Source organism: Lissotriton helveticus, chromosome 1_2 (assembly GCF_964261635.1).
Source record: "Lissotriton helveticus chromosome 1_2, aLisHel1.1, whole genome shotgun sequence".
In the NCBI taxonomy this organism is placed as follows: Eukaryota; Metazoa; Chordata; class Amphibia; order Caudata; family Salamandridae; genus Lissotriton; species Lissotriton helveticus.
The window spans coordinates 427,437,392-427,456,776 of NC_136058.1; the positions used below are offsets into that span (position 1 = coordinate 427,437,392).

The 19,385-nt window shown below is 47.2% G+C and overlaps 1 protein-coding gene across 4 annotated transcripts in view; it reads right to left on the reverse strand.

Moving 5' to 3' along the window:
- The window catches only part of LOC144807578 (uncharacterized), a 436,944-nt gene that overhangs the window by 56,930 nt on the left and 360,629 nt on the right, over nucleotides 1-19,385 (reverse strand). For 2 of the 4 annotated variants that reach the window (XM_078673221.1, XM_078673228.1), the window contains one exon: nucleotides 9,495-9,613. The exons of the other annotated variants lie outside the window; for them this stretch is intronic. The gene's annotated coding sequence lies outside the window, so the exon portion shown is untranslated. The remainder of the gene's footprint in view (nucleotides 1-9,494; nucleotides 9,614-19,385) is intronic. 4 annotated transcript variants of the gene reach the window in all.

Below are 19,385 nucleotides of genomic sequence, written 5' to 3' on the forward strand. Positions count from 1 at the left end.
TTCAGGAAAACCAAACAACTATTTGTAGCTTTTTCCCCAACACATAAGGGCAAGCCTATCTCTAAAGCAGGCATTGCCAGGTGGATTGTAAAATGTATACATATATTTTACATAAAAGCAAAGAGAACATTAACTGTTCCTCCTAGAGCTCATTCTACACGTAAACTAGGGGCATCTATGACATTCTTAGGAAACATTCCCCTAGATGACATATGCAAAGCAGCAACTTGGTCTACACTGCATACCTTCACAAAACTCTACTGTGTTGATGTGCAGGCAACACAACAAGCAAGAGTGGGCCAGGCTGTACTAAAAGATTTATTTCAAACTGTTGCAACAGACACTGGTGACCACCGCTAGGGAGGTAACTGCTGTATAATCTATTCATAAATGTACCATCTCCAGCCCATATGCCTCGAACGGAATATGCTACTTACCAGTATGCATCTGTTCTTGGCATAGAGGGCTGCAGAGTGGTACATGCCCTCCCTGCCTCCCCGGAAACCTGTGTCTGTTCCAACACTATCTTATTTAGATACACTTACATGGGCATCTCTTTCTGTATTCTATCATACTACTTGTTAGAAAGGCGACCCCGGGGGAGGCAGAAGATGTCTGACTGACCACCCCTAGGTCCACCTCTCCTTCGAGAAGTAGCCGAGCGTTACCGAGAGGCCTCCGGAATGAGGGCCCTCTCCTAGGATCCGGAGGGGCCGGGAAGATGGTGTCCAGACACCCAGCAGGGGGGTAGAGCCAGCACCCAGGGAGGCCGGAGGGCGATCGATACCAGGCGTCCGGGGGCGGCTGGAGGGCCATCGAAACTCCTCTCCCGCCGGGATCTGTCGAGTGGCCACTCGACCACCTGGGTGGATCTTGGTGCCTCGAGGTCTGGGCTTCGCTGGGGCCGAGGCCACGTGGTCGTGACGTGGTGGGCCCAAGATGGAGTCGGGCACGGCCTCGTGCTTAGGTTGTGAGGGGCCTAGGCTGGAGCCAGGCCGGTGATGGGGATCCGGGATGGTAGCCGGATCTGTGGCGTTGGGGTGTGCCGGGTCGGGCCGAAGGGACCGCCCGAGGTCCGGAGGAGGGCTGATGTCGTCCTGGGCCCGCCATGCGGGAGGGGTAGGACCACGCCATGAGGCCGGGTCCAACACGACTCCATCTAACCCTACTATGGCAAAACAATCTGAGGATGGAGCCGATGACTCCTCCCCTGGGTGCTAGTGCGCATGGGCATCAGTCTCGTGACAACAAATGACTTCTCCAGGAGAAAAACAAGTGCAATCATCCGAGCCCAACACCAGATGGCGATCTATTCATAAATGTACCACTCTGCAGCCCTCTATGCCAAGAACAGATGCATACTGGTAAGTAGCATATTCCTTTTCTATAGAAATTCTGGTCAATATAAAAAGTGACAATTAGTGCAATTTTCAGACTTTACAATGTTAACCTATGGGGTGAAGAAAACATTCAACAAACGTATAGCCAACATCTACTTACAAGACCATTCTTCATAAGTTAAGGTCAGTATTGGACAAGGTTCCCTTCAGAACCAACAGTGCACCACCAGCGGCACGTGGGCGCCCGGGTGTAGGTGCAAGTTCAAGGTTGGGAACCCAATACAAATTAAGGGGTACTGGGGCAATCGGACAGAGGCTGCTTACAGGTAGGTAACAGCGGCTTGGGGGAACTAGGTGGTCAGGAACTGAAGTTCAGGGACTGGGGATGCCACCTAAAAACTTGATTTAAGGGCGATACAAGAAAGTGACAGGTAGTGCCCAATGGGCCCTTTGCCTGGGTGTCTAGGTCCTCTAACATGCCCCCCTTCTGTGAGAGGAGGACACCGTCCTAGCCATACCTGAACAAGTCCCACCATCTTCAAGATGGTGGGCACTGAAAAGTGTACTTGACCTAGCCTCCAGCACCCGAGGGCTGGAGTTGACAAGGGGGGGGCACATCTCCTATTCTATCTAAGGTTTCCCACCTGTCCTGCCGCCAAAAAGGGGGTGAGGACACGACGGAGGCCCGCTCCTTCGAACAGGAGAGGCTGGGGTCGCATTACAAAGGGGGCAAGACCTTTGAAGCTCCCCACCACGGATGGCTCTTCCTGTCCAGGGGAGAAGTGAACACCTCCACCCAGGAAAGGCATTGTTTTCAGCCACAGAGTGCGCAGGCACTCTCCCCTGACTTGGGAACTGGGGATACAGGTTTGAGTCTCTGCTTCAGTGCAACATTCTGTGATTCTGGGCAAATCACTTTATCACCCCGTGACCATAGACAGCATCTAGAAACCATCACGGGTGATGAGCCGCAATATATAAATCTGTGAATTTTAACTCACTGCCCGAGATATGTGTAAGACATCCCTAGAGCAGTGTTCATGGGAATGGCACACAGGGACGTGTGCCAGGTCGGCTCTTCAGTTTTGTTAGTAGAGGACGCAGTCTGAATTAAATAATTGTCCCACTCAGTAAGGAGGGATCTATCACCCACTCCCCTTCTTCGCTGTCATCGTCAGTTGTGTGTGCGTCCTCAGGGAGATGAGACATCGATGCCACCGGAGGGGGCGGCCTGATGATCGATGAAGGCAGAGGAAGAGGCATCTGTAGGACAGATGAGGCCGACTCCGAGGGAGGAAATTGGCGGTAGTAGTCATCAAGCACATGTTGCAAATTAGAGATCAGAGACATGGGCATCTGCACAGTTGGATCACAAGTGGTGGCTCCTCATTAGCCCCATAGTCAAAAAACTTCACAGAAAGATTTGGAGATGGTTGAATCAGCAATAGATCCAAAGAAGAGTTCCTACGTTGAAGAAAGGAAACATCCGACGTTCCTGAAGGCGGCAAAAGTGTTGCTGAAGATTTCAAGGGGACTAGAGACATCAAAGCTGAAGGTGGAACCAAGGATGCCGCCACCGACTCAGCGGTCGACGACGAAGAGAGGGGTTGAAGTTCCGTAACGAAAAGCTTCTGTTCTGTCGACGAGGCAACCGTCGACAAAGCAGGTGGATCCTTGAGAGCCATCGACCGTCTCGTCGGCGAGAAGGCATCCGTCGACGACTGACCAGAGACAGACCTCTTTTTTGTCGATGACGAAGTGAAGGAGGTGGCAGACGAGCGAGGCTTCACAGACACCATGACAAATGTCGACGGAGAGGACGCTGAGAACATAATCATTGTAGGTTGAGGAGAAGAGAAGGTGGAAGTCTTCGTTGTAGCAGTGGCGACGGAAATCATCGTCGATGAGGAACCCATTTTTTAGGCAAATTTGTCTCAGGAAGAGACTTAGACGTCTGAGACTTAGATTTCGGAGGCGTAGAGGGCATAAGTAGTAACTTAGAAGCAACAGGAGCCCTTTTTGAGGAAGAAGTCTGGCCTTCATGAGTAGAGGTGTGGTCTTTTTGAGCACCTTAGCCTTAGCAGATATCATCTCCGCCTCACAAGCCCTCTTCTTAGAGATGACAGTCCTGAGAGAGGAATCACTCTCAACATCCGATATCCTTAGTCTTGAGTTTCTATAACCACAGAAGTTGACCTCCCTCTCCGTTTATTAAAGTCTTTTGAGGAAAAGTCCTGCAGATTTTACAATCTCTCACTTGATGTTCAGGGTGGAGGCAGTAGATACACTTTTTGTTGGGGTCTTCGGAATGAAGCCAGAATTTCCCACAAGACTCACAGTGTCTGATGAGTGACCTTTCTGTAGTAGACAAAGCAGTGAAGATATTCTGAAGAGTTTCTGAAGGGAAAAGGTAGAGGTACTGAGCACAGGGTCAGACTGATTTGCATATGGCCATGTCTGAACTGGGGTGGCAGAGTGGGCTAAAGAACGGTGATGGATTAAACCCAGATCTGTTGACTGGGTGTGAGTGTTTGATTGGTTCAGATGCTCCGTCCATCACCACCCCCTTTTGTACCATTTTGTTCACCATATGTTGGCAGGGTATGCTCAGACGTGAGTCCTTTGCTCACTTTGCCACTGGATGCAAGCAAGCTGGGCTGAAGACGGCTAGAATGCCAGAAACCGGTCCTCCGAAGCTTGTTTCCGGTCCAGGGAAGGCATGGCTTGGCAGTTCGGGCTGGACTGTTCCCATGAGGCACAGGGTCAGACTGATTTGCATATGGCCAAGTCTGAACTGGGGTGGCAGAGTGGGCTAAAGAACGGTGATGAATTAAACCCAGATCTGTTGACCGGGTGTGAGTATTTGATTGGTTCAGATGCTCCGTCCATCACCACCCCCTTTTGTACCATTTTGTTTGCCATAAGTTGGCAGGGTATGCTCAGACGTGAGTCCCTTGCTCACTTTGCCACTGGATTCAAGCAAGCCGGGCTGAAGACGGCTGTAATGCCAGAAACCGGTCCTCAGAAGCTTGTTTCCGGTCCAGGGAAGGCATGGCTTGGCAGTTCGGGCTGGACTGTTCCCATGAGGCACAGGGTCAGACTGATTTGCATATGGCCATGTCTGAACTGGGGTGGCAGAGTGGGCTAAAGAGCGGTGATGGATTAAACCTAGATCTGTTGACCGGGTGTGAGTGTTTGATTGGTTCAGATGCTCCGTCCATCACCACCCCCTTTTGTACCGCTTTTGGCCGCCATAAGTGTGGCAGGGTATGCTCAGACGTGAGTCCCTTGCTCACTTTGCCACTGGATTCAAGCAAGCCGGGCTGAAGACGGCTGTAATGCCAGAAACCGGTCCTCAGAAGCTAGTTTCCGGTCCAGGGAAGGCATGGCTTGGCAGTTCAGGCTGGACTGTTCCCATGAGGCACAGGGTCAGACTGATTTGCATATGGCCATGTCTGAACTGGGGTGGCAGAGAGGGCTAAAGAACGGTGATGGATTAAACCCAGATCTGTTGACTGGGTGTGAGTGTTTGATTGGTTCAGATGTTCCGTCCATCACCACCCCCTTTTGTACCATACTGGCATAGAGATGGGCATATTCTTCTACGGCAGACGCTTCTATCTCGTCTTGGTCAGATTCTTCCCAGAAGATATCCAGAGTGTGTTGAATGCTCTGATGCTGACTCTCTCGCCGTCGAGCCTGATCATCGGGTAGAGTCCTCTTGGACCGAAACGACATACAAGCGTCGCAGTCTTTCTCCTTGTGCGCTGGAGAGAGGCACAATTTACAAACTTGATGTAGGTTGGTGCGAGGGTACTTGGCGTGGCACCCAGGACAGAAATGGAATGGAGTCCGTTCCATTTGCAGTTGACTGGCCCTACGCAGCAAGGCCCGACGGTTGCCCATGAGGTTTTTCTATCGAACATGGAGAGTTTGTTGATCTATTTGAAACGCGGAGAACAGGGAAACGGGTACTGAATCAATACCGCTGAGGGTAGAGTGGACTGCGGGAAACACAAAGAGCGGTTTCGGAGCGCAGCAATACACATCCGAACCCATTTGGGGTAAAAACAATCTAACAATGGAGTCGATGTCCATGCGCACTATCACCGAAAGGTAGAGTCACCTTTCCTCGTGATTGGAAAGACTTCTTCATAGAAAAACAACTTGCAAACATCCAGACCCAACACAAGATGGCAGGAGTATGCAAAGCGTGTGCATCTACAGCATACATGCCTCGAACAGAGGATTAATGGCCCCAAATCCCTGCCATGGTATCTTGTCATGTTGTGGCTGAGTGTGCCATGTGATGTGGCAGGCTATAGTGCTTGGTGTGATTTGGTCATTTTTGACAAGGTGGAGTGCTGAATGGTTAGACAAATTTTGATTGTTTTTGGGATTGTGTGAAATAGTGCGGTACCTACCGTATGATGTAAATTAATTACGTTGCTAATATACCATAAGGACGTGGGGTGAGTGTTATTAGGGCCAAAGCCTTGCTGATTATATGCAGAATAACAAGTCTGGGAGGTCACTACTGACTAGGGCAGGTTAGCAGCTGCACAGGCCTTGGGCATTGATCCTATTGAGGATAATATGTGATGGGCACTGGTGACTGGAGCTGGCTAGCAACAACGCTCGCCTCTGTTATTTATTACAAGCAGGGTAACAATACATGTCAATATTGACTGGAACTGGTTGGCAGTAGAGTTAACCTCTGGTTTTGAATATTTGCAGGATTTAAGGTACAGGGGTCACTACTGACTGGAATTACTTAGCAGGATAATAGGTCTCAGGGGGCCAATACTGACTGAAGCTGGTTAGTATGATCACTAGTCCCAAGGTGCTACTAATGACTCAAGTTGGCTAGAATGATAACAGGTCCCAGGGGCCAGTACTAACAGGAGCTGGCTAGTAGGCTTACATACAGGTCAAAGGGGCCACTACTGACTGGAGCTAGCTAAAAGAATAACAGGTCCAAGGGTGGTGTGGGTGCGAGTGGCACCAGTGACCAGAGTTGGCTAGAAGCATTGACGACCTTTGGTATTGATTAAGTGCAGGATTACCGGTCACAGGTGACACTGCTGAATACAGCTGGATAGCAGCAGTGGTGGACTCTAGGAAGAAGGAATTGAGAAAGCATAACTGGATATACTGGTTTCTTTAATACCGATAATTGTTTATACATGAAATTTATAACGTGCATTGATATATTACATTACCAAATTACAATATTCTTATATTAATTTGATGTGAGTGTTCGCCTTAATATGCCTGCAAAGTTACATGATTCTATTAGAGCCCAGAACCATTTTATTTAGGTATATCCATCTGCACACTTTCCTGCATCTTGTAGTAAATTGAATATTGACAAACAGAAGTGTTATTTCCAGAAAACAGGGAATTCTGCAGCTTGTCATTTTATCTTTTATCTGCACCTCACAGACTCCTCACATTCCACTTGAGAGAAGATCCTGCCTCCTACTCATTAGTGTTGTTTCAGTAACTGTTTCTATCATGTGTTTATGTTTCATTGACTTGTATTAGGAGAAAAGTTTATAAAAAATACATTGTGTAGCATTAGCATTATATACTCCAACTTGCTTTAGGGTGGATGCTCTCGTCCATTGCAAAGATAATTGTCACTTGTTAGTTTACTTGGCCTTTTGCAAACAAAAATTTAATTCGTTTTTGTCTGTTAGCACAGTGTAACCGTTTCAAGCACAAACATATAGCTGAGCATTGTATCTTACCATCAGAGACATTTTCTATTAAGATAAAATCAGAAGTGTACATTTTTATAGCATTCTGGAGTGAACTTTGTACAGTTATACTATGGACCTCAGTCTTCTTCTGAAAACGTACTGCTGTCGTCTTGGTCCGGTAGTGGCTCTCAAATATTTCCTCTGTATTTGTTCCACACCCCCCAAATTTTGGTCCATTTTCTTGGACAACCCCTGCTACTGAGCACCACCCTCTCCGCAATCATGGCTGCGTCCATGTCGTTACTCCATGCTGTTAGAGCAGGTCTTTCTGCTCTTCCCCACCTCTGTGCTATATTTCTCTTGGCCACCATTATACCCATTGTAGCCCAACTCTGCCCTGAACGTGTAAGGTCATTTGGTTCCCATATGTTTAACAGGCAACGCCTGGGCTCAGGTAACATCGGGACCCCCTGCCTTTTGCTATTTTTGCATTAAATGTATGATAGATTTGTTGGCCTCCCGGTGTGTTGTGTTTTATTTTACATATCACATGAGATGTCCAGGAAAATGGCAGTCCAGAATGCACATTCTTCATATAAATCAACTCACAGTATACTGTTCTGGAGGTTCAGTCCTACAGACGTTATCTCTAACTGAACGCAGGCACCCTAAGAAGCATGTGCTTTTCAAACCAGTTTCCCTCTGATGCGGCGTCTTTGCTATTGGATAAGTCAATATGTCCTGAAGTTTAAGAGGGTTACCGTATCTAGTGCACCTTGTAAGACAGCGCTCACCTGTGGCAGTAAGATGTTAATTGGCACCTTATCACCTACGCACGGTGTGTAGTACTGAAAATCCGAACTCGTGCATAACCATTCAGACACGAGTATAAAACTTCATCGTATCATGACAAATTTAGTATCGAAAGACCGAGAATGGCGAGTACATTATGCACAAGCATTTTCGTCGCATTCGAAGGTTGCTTTCACCTCGATATCGTCATTTGTACCCTGAACCCTTGGCTTCCATTTTGTATACGGCAGCCATTTTGTATGTTGCCCTTCACATCGGCTTAATCCAATATCATAAGGACAAGCACTCCTTGATTGACTTTCTCGTGACCTGGGCAGGTTGAAACCATCGCCCCAGGCCAACCCGTTTGGTCAGTTCCTCTCTTAAGTGGCCGGTCAAGATAGCATCTAGGCGCACCGGCCATAAAACCCTTTCATCACACACACACCCTGACGAATCTTGCCCACACCTGGCCCCGCTCCTTTTTCTCCTACTTGTTTTATGATGAGGACGCGCTCGTTTTATTGGGGAAACACCGATATCTGATTGAAATGCCGGACCTTGACGAGTAATTTATTATGTATTGGACAAACGAAATGTGAGCTTGTCATCATAACTCTGTTACTTATTTGTGGTCGAAATATGTGAATAGTATCCTAGAAATCTAGGAATGTTTGCCTGAAGCTTCTTATTTTGTATAAGAAGAGAAGCCTGACTTCGTGATTTGAAGCAGTCTCCTGAGAACTTACTTCCCGTGTGTTGTACTTCTAGGACACTTGTTACCTTGGTTGCAGCCAATAAAACGATCTTTGACTTCACCTAGAAGACTCTGAGTTTCTGTGGTCCGAATCAGGAGAACTCGAGGTCTTTGGGTGTACCCTGGCACCGCTGGCTTACCGGATCGGTACCGGTTCTGAAAAACCCAGTACCTCAGGTGCAGGGCTTTGGGTTACAGAGCTCCTCACGCTGTGGAGAAGATTAGGTCACATTTACCTGTTTTCCCATATTTGGTCCTGATGAAATGCCAACAGATTGCTCCATGACTACACAAGGCATGAAAAAAGTTGACCTGAAGTATAGACCCCAGCTTACCAGCAGATACATAGGTGATCGACACTTTCACACAGTGATAGGGGCCATTAGTTCCTCAATTTCTCTGCCACTGTTTTTAATCTCAACATGGACCAGGAAGATCACATTAACTATATTGCGGCAACTGGTCGATAGTTGATCTTATATTCAGAATTTCACCAATCTCACATCTTATGACACAACATCCTCTGTCCTACTATGCTCCTCCGGCGTACTTAATAAAAGATCTACGACAAAGTGCCCTTTTGTGGTGGCCGCCAGGCATTGTAGCGCCGGCCTGGTGAGGAGTATAGCCCAATGATGAAGCATGTCACCATCAGGTAAGTGAACGCAACTTGTCTTAAAAGCACATGCTTCATAGGGTGACTGCGTTCAGTTACAGATAATGTCTCTGGGACGAACCTCCGGAACAGTATACTGTGATTTGATTGTGTTTTATTTTAGCAAATGTACATAGCAGATATTGGCGCCTGCTTGTTTCACAAAAATGACCGGGTGCCTGCCTCAGAGCGCACTTCTTACAGACGAGTATGGGGTTATCATGTTGCTGCTACAAGCTCCTTACCTGTGCGAGTTATCGGGAACGATGCAGGGGCAGACCCAAACCAGTCCCACATGGAGATCAATGACAAATACTGAAGAATTCCCAGAGCTTCCAAGCTGGTGACCATTACTTAATTGACCCTGAAAATAAAAGACACGTTTTTAGTATTCTGGTGACTCGTTGCCATAAAAACAAAGGATATAAATTCAATATAGTGTCAAAATGGAACTGGATGTGCTGAATCGGATGTTGCCCCAGGTCATGCGTGACACCTTCCACCACTATTGCTTATGGGACTTGTAGTTTTGTTTTTCTCATTAAAAGGATGGTCTCTAAAGTCCCAGTGTTCTAAGCGATGTTAGTTAAAATCAGAGGCCTGGGTGAGGGTGAAGCATGACACTGCTCTGCTTAGCACTGAGATGAATGACAATTCCCCAGCCCTTCCATTCTTTGACAGACAGAGGCTCGTCGGCCATTCATATTTTGTTGCAACGAGAAAGGAACCTTTTTTGCAGCTTCTGTCAACTGAAGAGATAAAACGCCTGGGCGTGTTTAATTAACTACTGACAAACATGAACAATCAAGAACATGAGTTTTTGGAACAAAAGCACCCAGCTGCCCGAGTGCCCCTGACAGTGCAACCTGTACCCTATCCTACTTCCCCATTTGCCCTGAGCAAGTGACCAGGAGCCCAGCTCCCACAGTCGCGTGGCCTGCTAGCCAGAAGCCACCAACCTGAGGTAGCCTAACTACCCCTGCACCCGGCCGCCCCAGTGCCGCTGCGGGTGAACCAACTGAACTTACCTGACCCTGGTGGACCCCCTAGTCCATGCCCAGAACCCTAACTTCACCAGTCGATTACTCACCTGGAAACCGGTAACTCACTTACCTGCCATTGGATAACATAGACTGGGTTGACTCGAGAAATTTTCTAAGTGTGAAGTTTTGGAAACTTAAAATATTCCCATAAAATCAACTGCATTCCGAATTCCGATGTACTCACCTGTGCTCAGGAGAGAAGCCAGTACTGCATCTTGTAGCCCAGTACTGAACCGCAGAAGTAATCCCAGCCGGGGTTACTAGTAACTTGAATTTTCGCCATAGGACTCCATTGTGTGCTTTTCTGTTAAATTTCTTCTAAGTGTCTACTTTTGAAAACTTGAAATATTCTTTAGAAATCATACCGAATACTGAAACGTAATTACTTACCTGTTTGAAGTTGGGACCCCAGTGCTGGACCTAGGAGCCCAGTACTGGATTACAAAAGTAACTTGATTTTACTCCCATTGGATAACATTGCCAGATTTCCATTGAAAATTTTCTACGTGTGAACTTTTGAAATAGCTTTATATTTCTTAAAAATCATTGCAATAGCCAAATCGTTTTTGCTAAACTGTTTCCAGCTTAGACCACAAGACTGAATCTAGGATCCAGTCCTGGGATTACAAAAGTAATCGATAAAGTAATTAGCTGCATTTATGTAGAAAAACCCATTGAGCTCAATGCTAAATTGTATTTAGAATTGTGGTGCCTACTGCAACCCCTGTACCTATTGTGTCTACCAAGTTTATTGCCTCTTTGCAAAGTAATTACATGAGAGAACACATAGAGAAAAGTATATTTTTATACCTGTTGGTTCTAAAAATAAAACAACTATATCTTTTGATATAAAAACAATTGGCCTGGAGTTCAGTCCCTGAGTGTGTGAAACCCTTTGCAGACTGAATGTGTACAACAAATGCTTTACACTGTCCTCTGGTACTGCCTTAGTGCTCGACCCAGCTACCACTTTAGAGAGTAAGGTCACACCTGGCTTTATTTTATTTATTTATTTATTTTGCAACTTATAACGCGCAGACTAAACCCGAAGGTATCAAGGCGCCTATCAAAATCAATCAACAAAATTTGCAGAGCACCACTACGGGTATGCACGTGTAAAAAGGTGAGTTTTTAGCGCGGATCTAAAAGTTTGCAGAGAGGGACGGGATCTCACTTCCAAGGGGAGGGCATTCCACCATTTCGGTGCCAGGGAGGAAAAGGCCTTACCTCCCCATCTTGCTTTTCTGACACGAGGTACAGAAAGAAGAAGTTTATGGCTGGAACGAAGATTCCTACTGGGGTTATGCTGAGAAAGAATGGATCCCATGCTTGTAGGGCGGGATTTAGCTAAAGCTTTATACACCAGGCACATGGATTTGAAAAGGATCCGGTACTCAACGGGGAGCCAATGAAGTTGTTTTCGGGCTTCGGTGGCAGAGGCACGTTTCGGTAGGTCAAGAGCAAATCTCGCTGCCGCGTTCTGGACCACCTGCAAGCGCTGTAGATGGCTCTTATTCAGTCCTGCATACAGCGCGTTGCAGTAATCCAGTCGCGAGCCCAAGAGAGCGACAGCAAGTTGCTTTCTTGCCTGAGGTGACAAAAAGTGCCTAATTTTCCTTAGAATGTGGATAATCCCCCAGCAGGTCGAAACAGTCCTGTTGACCTGTTGGCACATACTAAGGTTGGGGTCGATCATAACTCCCAGGTTTTTTGCTGACGAGGTGGGCTCGGGACATAAGCCTAGCGAGTTCGGCCACCACTCCGCCGACCAGATCGTTTCCTTTCCACCAAAGACCATCACCTCTGTCTTCTCCCCATTCAGTTTTAGTGAATTGTGGATCATCCACTGGCCAACTGCCTCCATGCAAGATCTAAAATTGGCGGCAGTTGACGTAACTGGCTGGGAGAGAGAGACTAGGATCTGGGTGTCGTCCGCGTAAGAAACTACCTCCATCCCAAAAGATCTAATAAGTCTGGCAAGGGGGGTCACATAGATATTAAAAAGGGTAGGACTAAGCGCTGACCCTTGAGGGACCCCACATTGCACAGACAGGGATGGAGATAGAAACGATCCCAGCATTATCCTTTGTTCTCTATGGTCGAGAAAAGAGGAAAGAAGTCCCAGAGCAGGCCCGCGGACCCCAATCTCCCTCAGGCGAGATGTTAACACCACGGGAGACAGGGTATCGAAGGCCGCTGTGAGATCTAAAAGGATCAGGAGGGAGGTCTGACCCTCGTCAACTCTAGTGCGGATGGTATCCAGCACTATGGTGAGGGCAGACTCGGTGCTATGTTCCCTCCTGAAACCATGCTGGGAGAGATCCAAACAACCCGAGCTCTCCACAAATGCAGCCAGATGTTTATTCAGATGGGCTTCGAGCATCTTTGCGGGAGCCGGGAGCAGTGAGATGGGGCGAAAGTTTTTTTAACACCCCAGGGTCCAGAGAAGGCTTTTTAAGCAAAGGTTTTACTACAGCATTCTTCCACTGCTGGGGAAAAATGCCTTCCTTCATCACTCTGTTCATGATGTCAACCAGAGGAGGAAGGAGAGATTCTCTGCACTGCTTGAGGATCTTTAGCGGGCAGACATCCAACGGAGAGCCAGATTTGGTATTATCAAGCAGGATTTCAAGATCCTGACAGGAAAGAGGAGGAAAAGAAATCAGATCCTGATGTTGAGAAGATTCAACAACACCGGGCTCAGGAAGAGCCGGCAACAAAGGAACGGCGGTCAGAGATTTTTGGACCTCCAGGGCAGCATAGATGTCGGCGATCTTTGACTGAAAGAAGGCAGCTATCTTGTTACACAGGTCCTGGGAGGCAACCACAGGATCCGGTGTCTGAAGGGCCGTAAGGGAATCAACAATCCTAAAGAGTTCTCTAGGAGAGGACAGTGAGGAAGTGAGTGCCGTGAAATATTCCTGCTTGGTTTTAATGACTTCCAGTTTGTAATTTTTAAGCAGGACCCTATGGGCTTCTCTGTCCCTAGGGGCCCAGCTAGAATGCCACGAGCGTTCCTGCCTTCTTACTTCCTGTCTCCGAAGCCGGAGCTGTTCAGAGAACCAGGGAGCTGAGGGTCTTTTCCTAGCAGAATAACAAGACCTTGCAGGAGCCAACTCCTCTAAGGCCTCCGCAATGGTGTTTTCAAATATAGAGACCGCTGTGGGGGTATCTGCCTCCCGAGGAATGGACAGACTAGATGTCCATGGATGGAAGGAGTCTTCCCTGATCTTTTTGAGGTTCCTTCGCACTTCCATGGTGCTCGAGACCCTTCTAATAAAGCCCCGTATGGGATACATCATATTGAAGGGAACGGCCAGATGGTCCGACCAAGAAAGATGGAAGGGGTTGGCAACAGTCAGCCTAGGGTCGTTAGAAAAGATGCCATCGAGCGTGTGCCCCGCTCGGTGGGTAGGGCCGTTCACCAGTTGGGTGAGTCCGCAGGCTGACATTATTTCTACCAGGGAGATAGTATCATGAGCCTCCAATAGCTCAAGGTGGAAATTGAAATCACCTAGAATGGTCAGATTTTGTCGGCCAAAATAGGGTTCCAAAACCTGCATCAATTTCAGCCCAAATCCTGCTCTTGGGCCAGGGGGGCGATAAACCAAGATGCCATTAAATGCAAGATTAACAGAATCAGAGAGGGAAAAATATAAGACCTGGAATATGTCCTTGGGGTCAGAAAGGGGTATAGTATGGCAGTGGAATTTGTCCTGATACAAAATAGCTAGACCACCGCCAACACGGCCTAATCTGTCATATCGAGTTAGGCAGTAGCCCTCAGGAACCGCTTCGACCAAATCAGGGCCTGAAGAGTCTTTAGCCCAGGTCTCCGTAATAAAAACCCAAGAAGGTGTTTTATCTAAAACCAGTTCCTTGAATACAATATTATTCTTTACGAGCGAGCGAGCATTGAGAAGAAGACAAGACTCGCTGGGATTTTTGGGTGTTAATGAAGGGCGGGGCTCCGGGGGAGCAGAGGAGAGAGAGCACTGAGGCTCATCCGCATCCCTCAGAAAGCACGCACAGCCAGGACGTGTCAAAAAATCCTCAGGTCTGTACCGGTGTGAGCATGGGGCAGGAGCGGGCTTAAGCCGCAGTACCTCCTGTAAAGTGTATTTCAGGACAGGGGCGCCTACCTTGTATTGGCCAGTAGTCCAGCCGTCCAGCCCGGCCTCAGCGCGGACGGGCGCAGACGGGCTGGACTCTGGCGTGACTCCGGCGTGGCTGCGGCAAACACGCTGCGCTAACACGCTGCGCGTCATCGCCCTCAATTAAGAGGAGCTCTAGCCAGTCCTCCTGACTGCTAGAGCGCGGGAGTGTCCAGCGTTTCCTGCTACCTACCCAAGATGGCGCTCCGAAAATCTAAAGCGCGAGGGACCGGGCCGCCAAAGTAGCGGAGAGGGACACAAATTATTTTGCAAGTATGCGTGCAGGGGAATTTTAAAAACAAGGAAAAACGCTGCTCAAATTAAAATAAAATAAAGGACAAAAAACGGGAGATTTAAAATACTCAGCACACGAGCACAAGAGAGTGAGCGCTCGCCAAACAGCTTTAACCTCTGTTAAGGAGAAGTGTGGCTCAATGGTTAGAGCGGCAGACCCTGATGCAGATGTCTGGCCCGGGACCAGGGTTCAAATCCCGCATCGCGGGTCTTGGGCTCAATTTCCTCGGAGCTGATAATTCTCGCCTCTGTGCCTATTCTAATCATGGGTCCAACTATGCAACTCTGCAAATCTCCACAACGGCCCCAACAGCGCTCGGATGCTTCGCTTCACCTTGGGGGTGCCCAGGAGTGGACATTTAACAGGGAAAAGACAGGAAGGGTTCCACAGTGGTATGAATTACAGCGCCAGGACACCCCAGTTACATTTACATTTACATTATACCTCTGGGGTCTGTGGACTCTATACACACTGTACCTTATTCTGGTCCAGTATATATAGAGCCACTTTCTCACAGTGGTGGATCAGCGGTGGGATACAAACTTGCATTTGTTGGACTACTTGGTTACCATCTGATCACACAACAGAACTCATTAATTGCCTTTAGAATTCTGAAATAGTTTTTCCAAAATACTAAAATTTTGGCAGGGCCCAGCAACCCCGCTATCACCAAAATAATCATAGCACCGGGTGGCCTACCAGCTCATACAAAAACTCAGACAAAAACTACACTGACCTTGCCTAACAACTACGCCGGCTTAGCTAGCCCCCATGCTTTAGTAACTCAACAAACCTGGGACACCCAAAGGGTTTTTCCAGCCGATGGCGCGACTAAAGCACACCAGGCAACAGGGCTGCCCCACAATAAGGGGGTTGGCGAAACTCATACCTCAGCGCTCAGTGCATACGCAGAGCCACTCCAAAACTCTGCAACATCCCATTCAACCCTAGTTAGCCCTGGATTTGACCATAACGGCATTAGATACAATCAACAAGACCAGGGGGCGGACCACATAACGGAGAAGCAGCCGGCTAAACTGGATCATCACCTTGTACTGATTAATGACGTCTTGTCCTCAATGGTAAATGCAGCCATAATGCACGCTGACCAGTTAGACGTCCAGATAAGCCTACTTCACACAGTCGCCGGCCTGATATCAGGCATAGATTCCAAACTAGAAGCCTTGAACTCTTTAATTCAACGCGCCCAAGCAAATACCACAGCCACATTCAAGCCACAGGACTGTGGATGTAGTCCGGTGCTGCTCTGCTTGGAAAAACTGCCAGTAATAATGAATACACTGATTGAAGATCGAAAAGCAGAATCCAGCAGGCATAGGAGCAACGAAAATTTGAAGTCGGCAAATATAGATAACACTCCACCCGGGACACAGACGACTGTCGACTCTAATGGCAAAGACCCCCAGCAGGACATCACAAAGATGTCGGCAGCTGAACCAAGCAGGACACCAAGCAGGACACTACAAACAACTACAGACGAATGCAGCACCGCTGCCAAAGAACGAGCAAACTTAAACAGCATGCAGGTGACAAGCCTTGAAACTGGCCACCTATCCCGGAAAAATAAGAAAAAAATTAAAAAAAGCTAAAGAAAACAAAAAAAAAGCAATCATAACCAAAACAGCTCAATTAGGCTGTGGTTACTGCCGGAAACCAATGAAAACCCTATGCACAGTATAAACAACGTTGTGCCTACCACACATCAAAATCCTCCAACCCTAGACGGAAAAGCTATTTGGCCGAACAATTCAACTAAAATCAATCTTGACCCACCCCTTGGCAATACGCACGAAGGTCTAGGCCAATGCTCTAAAAATTGGGATGGAAGTGCCGCAATACCCAGCGGGCATCCCAAACCTCATGAGGAACAAACTACTCGGGCAGGCAGCCAGGCACTGCCTGAATTCCAGGTACCACATCGAGACAGCCCAACGCCGATCAACGCAATGGATAAAGCCTTACATAGCCAAATCAGAACCTCACCAAAGGAAGACAACCAGAGAATACGCTGGAAGGACTCCAATGACTTCAACAAGATAGCAGTAAACGAAACAAGCGAAGTTCTGCAGCCGATAACAAAAACGGGCACCACAAACTATGCAAACGACAAAGTCAATGCTGTGTCACGGCAAACCCGTCAGGATTTAATTAGACAAGATTCATCCATAAAAGGGACACATAAGTCACATATCCCACATACACAGGATGATCTCCAGCCAGAATATGCCTCACAGGGCAAGTGGGACATACTCAACCGCAGCAACCTACTAAAACTCTTTGCGAACATCCCAGGCCTGGAAAATATAAAGTCATCTGACATCGACACTGTTTCCTTTTTCATGCAAGGACCAGGTGACACTAACGAATCAACAGAACTGCTTTTTTCAAACCCAGACATAATCCATACACTAAAAAGAAACTACCTAATATTGGAAGATTGGGGCATAAAGATCACGAGTCTGCCGACAATAAAATACCCTATGCCTTTGAAATATGCCCACTTGCAGTATCAAATTGACCCTAGAACACCGGACATACAAAGAGAGAACTCAAAAGCAGAGTTGCCACTCCCACCCTTAAAAACACTCTCTATACTCCATGGGAGTGAAAGTGGAACAAATACAAAATTGGCAAGCAATGGGTTACTCAAGGTCACTACAAACATTAGCAAAGGTACCCGGAGCCGCTCAATTCAGAACAACTCAAATGAAGATTGGTCTTGGGTGCCTCGAGCCTTAGCTCATAATTCCTAAACTCCGCACTGTTGCAATTAAGACTACACCACCGCATTGGCAGGCAGATTTACCAGGTATAAAACAGAAAAGGGAGACAACTGGGAAACAGAACTTATCTATTATGTCCTGGAACGTAGCCGGGATACTAAAATTAACACAATATCCCGCAACACCCCAACTCTTCACAGATATAGATATAATCTGCATGCAAGAAACGTGGGCTATTAAACCAGTTTCGATCAGGGGATTTGCGGACTATCACAAACCAGCTCTTAAAGAAAACATCTTCGGCAGACCGTCAGGAGGCAGCTCCATATATATCAGGCTCTCACGGAAGATACAATTTAGGGAAATTACAACAACGTCAAATTTGTATATGGCCGGCATTTTGAAATGCCTTTCATCAAGTAAGGGCACATTGCGTATATTACTGATCAATGTTTATTATAACCCTAATGGACGGGGAAAAAAGGAAAAACTCTCAGAGTTATTAGAAGACATCGAAAATCTCCTCTTACAATTTGCCCAGATGGACTCAATAATTCTCGGGCATTTCAACACACATAACATTGGAGATAAATCAGTAGAAAGCTACAGTTCCCCCGCGACGGAAGCATTCAACGCTATCTTGCATGCCTATCAGTTGGCATCAGCCCACTCCCTACTCAGAAAGGATTCTCCAGGAAACCCCTGTCCGCCAACTTACAACAATCTTACCACAATTGACTATATCCTTTTAAGCTCTCGGCTACAGAGCCTAATGACAGGGTATAAAGTCGCACAGCGGAAGGAAAGTGATCATGCGGCTCTAATAACAACCTTAAACCTGACAGCAGACAACCACTACACACTTAAACAACTGGGATCGACAACCGGTATTGAACAGCACATATTGATAAGAAGGATTAAATGGGACGCAGGCCCTATACATAAGGTTGAGGAATAGAAAAAAGCATGGGTGGACGGCACATTAAAGGAAACAAACAGGGGCATAATTAAAGAATGGGACCAGCTTGCCCACAATCTAGTAATACTCCTACAAGAAGGGAAAAGAAGTAAAACTAACTATTACCCGAGGCACAACCTTGGTGATATACTTGCAATCCGTGAAAGCACAAAACTAGTGCGCATCAAACAAAAGACTTACCTGTAAACCGGTTAACACCTTAGGAGCTAGTAAACAAACCTCCCCAGTGCTGCGCTGTCCATTATCCAGTGCTGAACTGGACGTCCAGCGGTCGCACGCAGCACTGGGGAGGTAGTGCCCGTGACGACCGTTGGCCGACGGCAGCACCTAAAGGGTTAAACTAAAGGTAAACAACTCCTGCAGGAAACAGCAAAATCACACCCAAAGCAAGTTTGGGCGGAAAAATGGAAACAAACTGAAGCAAAGTGGCTAAAGATCTTCGGACTGTTGAGTCCCAGTAAAACACAAGAGTTCTGGCAATACCTTAATACTCTAAATCAAGGGAACATGCAGAGAGAGAACTCAATTGACTCCGACATCTGGATAGCCCACGTGACATTTTTATACAAAGAGGAAGGCATCCTAAATCATTCAAACACAGAATTAGACAATGTAACACAACTGACTAACCCAAAAAATTCATACACATGGAAAAAAAGTTAGTCAACACAATATTTAAAAAAATCAGACCCAATGGAGCGCCAGGACTCAACGGCCTGCAGGGCTCCCTTTTCAGGCAAGACACAGACTTTTGGTCCGAAAATCTGTCCGTGTTATACGCCGAATGTCGATTGGCAGGGAACGTACCGGATTCTTGGCGTGGGTCGCTCCTGCATCCCATTTATAAGAAAGGGTCGAAATCAAATCCACAAAACTACCACATGATTGCACTCCTTGATATTGAGGGAAAGGCCTACGCCA